Below are 10,510 nucleotides of genomic sequence, written 5' to 3'. Positions count from 1 at the left end.
CTGCCTCCGGCCGCGCTCCAAGCTGACCGAGCCTGTGACCAGTTCAAAGTAACCCCGAGCTTAGAGCTTACTCCTCGGCTCTGTCTCTGTAGCCGGCTTCCTTGTTCTAATACCTGTAAGCTCTGCGACACTCAGACACCCCCGATCCTTCTGTGACCCTGCGGGACCTGAGGCCATGCTGACCCTGCGTGGGCTTCACCCCGGTTAAGCCTCTGGAGCGATGTCCCTCAGCGGAGCTGACTTTTAAAAGTCCTGATTTTGTGCTCCGTTGCTCCGCCGCTTGCCGGGAGCCGGCCCCTCCCCCCGCGGTCTATCTTCCCGTCACTTTGGATTCATTTCTCCGCCAGTCCTACCTTTCAGAAAGTGGTTGATTTTCTGTTTCTAGAGTTGCTGTTCTTCTTCTCATCGATCTCCCGTTGGATTTGTAGGGGTTTGCAATCTTTAGATATGCTATCTAGCTGATCTCCCACTACCTGAAGTATTCTCAGCTGCTACTTCTCCGCCATCTTGACTCCCAAATCCCACTATCTTCTTTATGATCATCAAACATACCATGCTATTCCTCACCTCAGTGTAAAGACAGATAAGAAGCATTCCACAGTGTTAGGAACACCAATATTTTATGGCAGGTTTAAAGTAGGAAAAGATGGCAAAGGAAACAGGAGAGATATCCAGTAAGGAAGGAAGAAAACCAGAGCATGTGGTATGGCATAAGAGAAGTAAGGAGAGTGTTTCTACATAAAGTAAGTGGTCGACTATATCAAATGCCACCATAATGAAGCCCAAGAATTGGTCTTTAAATTCGACCAGCTGGAGGAGACCAGTGACCTTGAAATAAATGTTTTAGTAAAGTAGTGAGGACAGAAGTCAGATTGAAGTACCATAAAGGTGAATGGGAGATAAAGAACTAGATGATCTTTAAGATAATTATACTTAATAGAAGGAACAGTATTTATTAGCACTTAAATTATGTTAATTTAAAGTGTACTTACTCTTTGCCAGACACTGTGCTTAGCACTTTACAAGCATTTTTTTCATGACTCCTCACTGGGACACATTAGGTGATGTCACTGAATCTAGACAGACTAAATAAATTGACCAAAGACATAGCTAGCAAGCTATGGCTGACAGAATAATGGCCCCCAAAGGTATCCAGGACCTAATCTCTGGAAACTGTAATGTTGCCTTATATGGCAAAAGGGACTTTGCAGATGTAAGGCTCTTGAGATGGGGATTATCAGCCTGAGTTATCCAGATGGGCCCTAAGTGTGATCAGAATTGTCCCAAAAGAAAGAAGGAGGGAAATCTGACACAGAAGAGAGAAGACAAAGTCATAATCTCAGCAGAGAGATCTGAAGATGCTTTACTACTAGTTTTGAAGCAAGAAGCTCTCCATCCAAAGACTACACAGCATGCAGCTCTAAAACCAGGAAAAGCCAAGGAAACGGATTTTCCTAGCAGCCCTGAATTTCAGCCCAGGAAACTGATCAGACTTCTTCTGATCTCCAGAACTGTAAGAATAAATTCCTATTGTTTGAACCCACCAAGTTTGTGGTAATTTGTTATGGAAGCCCTAAGAAACTAACACATATGTGGCTGTGATTCTTTCTCTAATACAATTCCACAATAAATTGAAAGATCAGACATATGGAAAAAAAGGAGAAGGCAGAAGAGGAAGAAAGAAAGAAAAAAGAAAAGTGAAGGGAGTAGAGAGGAGGGAAAAAGAAAGGAAAAATGGGAGAAAGTTAAGAAGATAAGAGGATAGGGAAGAATAAGGCCCACAGTCCAGAGTTAGCTCCAGGGCATAAAAATCACAACACAGAGTAATCTATAAATCCTGTAGCATCACAACTAAAGAGAAAACAGACTCATGTAGTCCTAGTTTAGACATGGACCAGCTTAGCAATTGTTGGGGACAGCCAACCATTAAAGATACAGTATTAAATGCTATTAAATGGGGGCACCTGGGCGGCTCGGTCAGTTAAGCATCAGACTCCTGATCTAAGGGTTGTGAGTTCAAGACCTATAAAAAATAAAATAAATTCTGTGAGATGAAGTTCAAAAAAACCAACTTGATTCATTTTTGCATCAGCAACTCAAGTATGCCTTAATTTTTTTATTTTAAATATATTTTGGGGGAGCCTGGGTAGCTCAGTCAGATAAGCGTCATTTGGTTTCGGCTCAGGTCATGATCTCATGGGTCGTGAGATCCAGCCCAGTGTCAGGCTCCAGGCTCAGCAGGGAGTCGGCTTGAAGACTCCCCCTGCCTCTCCCTCTACTCACTCGCTCTCTCTCATTCTCTCTCTCAAATAATTTAAAAAAAAAAAAAGATAATTTTGTAACTTTTTTAATGTTATTATCTTGTTATTACTTAAGTCTATCATTTGTTATAATGAAATTATGTTGAGACAGCTTCACTTAACGTGCTCTAATAACTGATCTATTTTCAAAAAGGAATTTTATACATGTATTATTATTTAGATACATTATTTAACTTCATGATGAAATAATGTTCTTTTATATATTAATCAGTGACCATATCTTTTTTTTAAGATTTTATTACTTATTTGAGAAAGAGAGAGAGAGGGAGAGGAAGGAGCCAAGGGAAAAAGACAAGCAGACCCTGCTTGTCCTTGACCCTTGCTGAGCACGAAGCTGGATGCATGGTTTTAATCCCAGGACTGAAATCATAACCCCAGCAGAAACCAAAAGTCGGACATTCAACCAACTGAGCCATGTAGGCACTCCCAAGACCACATCTTAAAACATATACCTGTATCCAATCTTTAATGAAACAGAAGGAAACAAATAAAACAGCAGAAAAACAAATGATTTGTGTGTCTAACACTACCACTCAAAAAACCTGAAACTCATTGAAACGTCTGTCCCTTAGGTTCAAGGGCATCTGAGAGTAGGCATGATGACTGAGTTTTTAACCCTGACTTGCCATGCTCTCATAGGATTCTCTTCCTAGTTGGGGGTTAAGGTTACATAATTTCTTTCTAAGGAAATGAGAAACTGCATTTTGAAGTTCTCTAAGATTTTGAAGAGATTAGAAGAGAAACATTTGGAGTCCATATATAGATTGTGAATATCCGCAGCCTGGATTTTCCAAATTTGCTAACGAATAGTCCTCATATTATAGAGCTGAAAACCACATTTTAAGGGAGAATTAAGAATTAGTAAGGCTGGAGGGGAAGGTGCATTGGGGGAAGAAATGCAGAAAGAAATTTAATTCAGTTTCTCCCTTTCAAGAACAAAAAGGGGAAATAGCAACCAATAACACAACATACGGAGTGTCTGTCTGGGGATGAAAATGCCAGGTAAAGAGGTCTTAAATTGAAATCCTCAGAAGACAGACTTATTACCCTCCCCTCCTGAAGATTCTTACCCTGTTCCTGGTGTCTGTCACACAAAGGACCGGGTAACAGCGACATCTAGTGTTTAAAGTGATCGAGGACAGTGAAATAAATGCTCAGTGAGAGCTGAGAGCAAAGCCCTGGAACGAAGCTGCTCCATTAAAAGTTTCCTGATTTACATGGCAACAAAATTGTATTCTGATGGAATCAGTGAGTCCTGTCTCCCAGAAAATGACAGTGTTCTGGGTCAACATTTAGAATAGTCACTTAGTGTTCACTGCTGGACAATGGGGAAAGCTGTAGTCATATCACACTACCTCAGTCTTGGAATGGGAAATGTGGCAATATTGCTGGGATTTAAAAAAAAAAAAAAAGACATTATCAAATGGCTACAAGAGGTTATGCTTCCCTGACGGGAGAAAGGCAGCTGAATACACTTCTGAATGCCAACCCTAAAAACCTATCCAAAGATATTAAATTTCACATTTTTTTTTTTTTTAAATTTCTCTCCAGACTACTTCCTGCTGTCAACAGAAGAGGCCATCTTAGGCCACTTTCTGGCAGCCAAAACTCTGGCACTCAGCCCTGTGAGTTAGACCTAGAGCTACACTGCTCTGCCCTTCTTTGCCTCAGGTGCCAGCCCCAGCATCCTTTTGTCTGGTTGCCAGGTCAATAATCTCTCTTGGCATCTGCCTTTTTCACCCCTTCCCTCCTCCTCCCCCTCCATCAAGAAATCTAATTCGAAGCTGGCAGGCAGAAGGTCAGAAATCTTTGAAAGCTGCTGCTTCCACCGCCTACATTCGGGTCTTGCCTCTGCACGTACTGCCAAATGCCAACACACTTTTCTACCTCCTCCATAACATTCATAACATTCTGTATCTCTATAATGCCCAGGTTGTCACCTGAATCTTGCCCTCACATCTGCTTCCTTCCCCTTCCTCGGCAGTAGAGCTATCTTTTATTAGTAACATTCTGCCGTGTCTGTCCCAAAGGCTCAGCACATCTTGTCATCTGTCCGGGGATCGGCAGCCTCTTCAGAGCTGGTGACTCTGGGGCTTGCCACCGTCAGGGGTGTCTAGAGGCCTGGAGCAGACCCAGAGCATCTGGGGAAAGGAGAGCTGACAGCACCCTGAAACCCACACAATCGTATCTTTGAAAAGTGGGCCTCATTCAGCAAATGACTGCAGGCTAGTGTGACAGAAAAGACAAAGGATAGAGTCACACCCAACCTGAAGAGGTGACAGTTTTATTTCTTTATACATTTTGAAATGACATATTCAAGGCTACTTTAGAACAGTCTTTTAGGGGAAAAAAAAATCTTTTAAATATCTTGCATGATTTTTGCCCACTCTGGAAGAATGCTTTAGAACACGTTTAGAATACTAGGGATCTTATATCTTTCTTAGTTTTAAAAAGGAGACCATGTCAATGTTTAATTTTGAAACTACAAATTGTATATAAATTATATTCTTAAAAAATGGCATTTTCATCTCACATCTTTTTAACCTCATGTAACCACTGTACTAACTCTCTCAATCTTCTTCCCAAACAGCAAAATCCAAACTACCCACCCACCCCAAAAAAGGAACAAAAGGTAACACAAGTATTAGGAAAAAAAAACTAAAAAAGAGAAAAGGTAATTACTATGATACAAATATCTATCGAGTGGAAGCTGAAAATTACTCCAAAATCTGTAAAACAAGGAAAATGTTTATTAGTAGCAACTCAGAAAAGATGCCTAGATTTTGAACTACTAAAAAAAAGTGAAGCTACAAAAAAAGTCTCTAAAGTGTACTTTAGAGATTTTATTACTTCTGTGTGGCTGTTATACACATAACATAGTGTTAGGACCCTTGACAAAATTACTTAAACTAGGCGGGGCGCCTGGGTGGCTCAGTGGGTTGGAGCCCCTGCCTTCGGCTCAGGTCATGATCCCAGGGTTCTGGAATCGAGCCCCACATCGGACTCTTTGCTCAGCGGGGAGCCTGCTTCCTGCTCTATCTCTGCCTGCTTCTCTGCCTACTTGTGATCTCTGTCTGTCAAATAAATAAAATCTTTTTTAAAAAAATTACTTAAACTAGGATATTATATGAGGATCATTTAGTTCTACCCCATTTTTTTTTATGTGAACTGAAACAGAAGTCTAAAGATTTGGACTGTTTTTCCTAATGCTAAAGCAGAAAACACGCCTAACTTTTTGATTCCCGATCCAGTGTTATATGTAGCATTTTTAAATACTAAAAGAATGTGGTTGTGAAATAGATTATGTTAGGGGCTGAATTCTGTCCCGCAGAATTCATATGTTGAAACCCTAAATCCCAGTATAGTAATATTTGGAGATGGGGCCTTCAGGGAGTAATCAGGTTTAGATGAGGTCATGAGGGTGCAGCTACCATGATAGAATTAGTGCCCTTATAGAAAAGAAAGAGAAACAGACTTAACTGCAGAGAACCAACTGAGGGCTGCTGGAGGGGGAGGTGGGAGGGGAAGATGGGCTAGGGATGCACTAAGGGGGATTAAGGAGGGCACTTGTGATGAACACTGGGTATTGTATGTAAATGCTGAGTCACTGAAATCTCCACTTGAAACTAATATTACCTCGTATGTTAACTAACTGGAATTTAAATAAAAACTTGAAAAAAGACCAAAAAAAAAAAAAAAGAGAGAGAGAGAGAGAGAGGAAGAGAGAGACCAGAGCTCTTACTCTCTCTCTCTCGTTTTCCAATCTCTGTCTCAGTATATACAACAGAATATTACTCAGCCATCAAAAAGAATGAAATCTTGCCATTGCAATGACATGGATGGAACTAGAGGGTAGTATGCTAAGCAAAATAAGTCAGTCAGAGGAAAACAGATATCATGATTTCACTCATAGTGGAATTTAAGAAATAAAACAGATGAATACAGGGGAAGGGAGGGAAAAATAAAATTAAATTAAATCAGAGAGTGAGACAAACCATAAGAGACTCTAAATCACAGGCAACGAAACTGAGGGTTGCTGGAGGGAAAGGGGGGGGTCAAAGGAGGGGGTAACCAGGTGATGGGCATTAAGGAGGGCATATGATGTACTAAGCACTGGGTGTTATATGCAACTGATGAATCACTAAACTCTACCCTGAAACTAATAATACACTATATGTTAATTACTTGAATTTAAAAAAAAATAAATTGGGCACCTGGGTGGCTCAGTGGGTTAAGGCTCTGCCTTGGGCTCAGGTCATGGTGTCAGGGTCCTGGGACCGAGCCCTGCATCCCGCTCTCTGCTCAGCAGGGAGCCTACTTCCCCCTCTCTCTCTGCCTGCCTCTCTGCCTACTTGTGATCTCTCCTTCCCTGTCAAATAAATAAATAAAATTGTTTTTAAATTTCCTATAAAAATAAATAAAATTAATCAAATAAGAATAAAAAATAACATTCTTTCCCCAGACTGTGTAAAAGGAAAAATAAAAGAACACAGAAACAGACTGAGATGAAGAACCAAAGTCTGTAAAGAGTGATGATGATTATAAGATTCAGACATCACATGATGATGGCCCAGAGACAGTGCTTAGAACTTGCTCCTCTCTCACCATGTTTTATTTGTGTTGCTAAGAAGAAACTCAGTTTAAGATGACTGGAAGCCAGTATGTCATCCAGGGACTAATGCTAAAGAGAACGGTGGACAGAATGAACAGTCTGCTGCAAGCTAAAAGAACAACAGAAGGTTTCTCTATCTTCTACAGATTTGTGATGGACTAATGGTGAATGTTTGCCTATGGCTACAGCTCTCAAAAGCACCTTTCATTATTCTTTTAAAAGTGGTACATCAGAAGAATTCCCTGATCATCCAAAAGCGAAGTATTCACTGAAACGAGTTGCAACTCAGTAGAAAAAGACACCTCAATCCAACATACCTGAGTTGAAATCCACCACTTTTTGATTATGTGATCTTGAGTCAGGCATTTAACCACACAAAGCCTCACTTTCAATCTTTAACGTGGAAATAATACACATCCACAGTCTCTTACATGAAATCCTTGGGGCTAGAGTTTAATTACATAAAGTAATAAAGTATAGATACTGAATTTTATATAACACCCATCATGTTTGGACCAGCACTTAGTAAAGCAAACACGCTGATATTCCATCACAAAAATATATCAATAATCAACTGATTGAGAAAATAAAATTTATCAAATGACAATTTGAGTCAGGTGTTTGTCACCAAAATTTAAAAGATAACATGCTCATTTAGAGGTTTCTGGGTTTTGGAATTATAGCTACAGGATGGGTGTTCCATAAATATATTCATCCTAGAGCGACAGCGAGGAATAAATGACTCGTGGAGGACAGAAACTCTTAAATATGACTATGTAGGATGAATTATAAATTGAATTATAAATGAGAATCCAAGGAATTCCAGGGTACCCATGTCCAAGCAAAAACAAATCTTTGCTGAGATAAACTCCCTCTTCTCAGATTACTGACATCCAGATGCCAAGTGACCTGAGAAGCAATTGTCAAGGTGCATAGATCCCCTGTTTCTTTCTTCCACTCAATATTCCTTTCTTCAAACCCAGGATCTCCAAGCCCATAGGAGCCAGCTTTTCTGCAGTGTGGGGAAGGGAGGTGCAATCAATAGTATTTTCCTTTTCTTAACACCACGTCTGCCCTCTTTTTCCTCACTCCTTGCCCTGTGGGTCCCCAAGGAAGAGGAAAGAGCTTTGGACATTGTTTTATAGTTTTTAAAGCACATTGCTTGCACTGGCTTCGTTCATCATCACACCAGCCAATGAGTGGCAGGTCTTATCCTACTGTTTGTGGTATCAGAATTTAGGTTCCTCACACACTGTGTTCCCTTCAGGTAGATGACATCATCCTGGGAACTTCTCTGCCTCATGGCACATCTCTCCCGGGATCCAAAAAAACGTGGCTCTTCTTAGTTCAAAGCTCAAGTCCACTTTTCCCAGCAACCCCTTGTTTCCTGCTTCAAATCTGAATAATGCCTCCACTCCTACCCAGTGACTCATTCAAAAATCATGCCCTCTTCAGTCCCCCTAGGAATCCACCTTTCTCGAAATCTATTACTACAGGTTTTACAATAGAAAATTGCTTTACACTTTCAACAGCAACAGCAGCCATTCAGCCACCACAGTGAACAAAGATTGTTCTCTCATGGTTCTGTACAGTTTAACAGAAGTCATAGATGCAGACAGATATTAAATCTGTCATTTACGTCCCCAAAACAACTGCACAGAGATGTAGCTTGGCTTGATTCTAAATTCTAATTTTCAAAAGCCCTAGTGACACCTAGTAAGATAAGGGTTTTGGGAAAGAGGACAATTTTCATGGAAAGGCAACCACCCACACAAATATCTTATGACTTAGACATTGTAGTTCTCAAACATCATCTTTAAAAGACTACAGTAAGTCAGGACTAGCATAATAATTTTAAATATTCCAGTAACCAATAACAGGACTATTACAGCTGCTATGAGTTTTGTTTCCATTCAACTCAAGAATCGTGTGTGTTTCTGTTTATCTGCACATGTGCGATAAACCTTAAAAGCATTACAACATAATCTGTTTCTATGTTGTTAGAAGGAGTACCTGGTATTGGTGCTATTTGGTATCAGATCATTCTGCTCAGAATGATCTGATACCAAATAGCATCTGTGGGGCCACTGTCCTTGTACGTGTGGTGCATATAGATTCTTTCTCTCACATTTTATAACATGGTACTCTGTGGCTATCGGGCCTCAAAACACCAGGTGGTGAACACTTGGAGAATTCAAGATGCTGTTACCATGGGGACAAGATGCTAGTCCTTCTCGAGGCAATCAACACACTTCCTCTTTCAGAAAACTATTTCCACTGGAAAATAAATGAGCTTAAAAATTGAAGCTTTTAGTTTTAAAAGAATGACGAGTTTCTGAAAAATCTGTATTTAATAGTGAGAGACGGGCAAGCAAAGGAGAAATATTTAGAAAGGCCTTGTTTTCAAAGACATACTTCAGACTTTGTTCTCCACTGGCTAGTATTAGGTGAAGAAACAATCTTCCGTCTGCATTTCTCAAATGTCCGTCCTATGTGATAGATTACCAAATGGCCACCAATCATTATTTCTTCCTTTTTCTGTATCCGTTTGCACTTAACTTTTTAACTCTTGTCATGAAGAATTAGAATCTACTTCCTCACTCCTTGAATATGGGCTGAAATTGTACCTTGTTGGGCCAACAGAATGTGGCAGAACTGAGAGAGCTCACCAGTTCCAAGCTTTGGGATCCAGCGCCTTACAGTCTCCCCCTCTCCTTCTTGGGATCTTGCCCAAATTCTTTGCGAACAAGGCTGAGCAGTCCTGCAGGAAGATGAGAGACACTTGCCTAAATCATCTCCCCTGCCTCTTAGCCTGTAGCCAGAACCCTCAAAAGCAGAACTGACTAGCCAACAGGAAGCTGAGGACACGTGACTAAGTCCAATAAGACCAGAAGAACCACTGATCCACAGAATCATGACCTAAATAAATGGGAGCTATATACCATATTCTTCCTTATTGTATCCGTTAGTTTCAAAGGACTGTTTATGGATATGCAGCTGGACTCCTGAAACCAAAACCCAAGAGTAGGTTGGAGCACTACGAGTGCTTACTGAAAACCCTAAGCAGGGATGTGCAAGCGTGAACAAATGCATTGCCCTCATTTTGACAAAATGGACAGCAAATAGTTTCTTTTCGTACGTGAATTCAGCTGATTTTCATTCCATACGCTATAGAAAAGAGAAAACTTAATGAATAATCCCTCTCTCCTGATCACACATTTATTAAATGAAATCACCCTTGCTCTCCCAAAATAAGTGTATTGTTGTGAATTCTATGGAAAACTCACAAACACAGAATAAAAGAGAAAATTCCATTGATATGTCCACAGCATACAAAAGAGATCATCATCCTTATTTTTATCAGTGGTAGGTGAAAGCCCATACAATGGATAGTAAAAACTTATTTTTAGAATATCTTGGAATTTAAAATTTTTATCTCTACAGCAATCTTTCCTAGAAAAAAATAATAAATGTTATTCTCCCAATTATGTGTGTGCCGTTTCCCCTCTTTTTACCCCTGGCCATAGGAACACTGGGAGCCATTTGTTGAGGTGATGACCTCATAGGCTAGAGGAAC

This window comes from Enhydra lutris, unplaced genomic scaffold (genome assembly GCF_002288905.1).
Source record: "Enhydra lutris kenyoni isolate GAN:26980312 unplaced genomic scaffold, ASM228890v2 scaffoldscaffold2, whole genome shotgun sequence".
NCBI classification, from domain to species: Eukaryota; Metazoa; Chordata; class Mammalia; order Carnivora; family Mustelidae; genus Enhydra; species Enhydra lutris.
Note: the sequence above shows the minus strand (reverse complement) of the source record.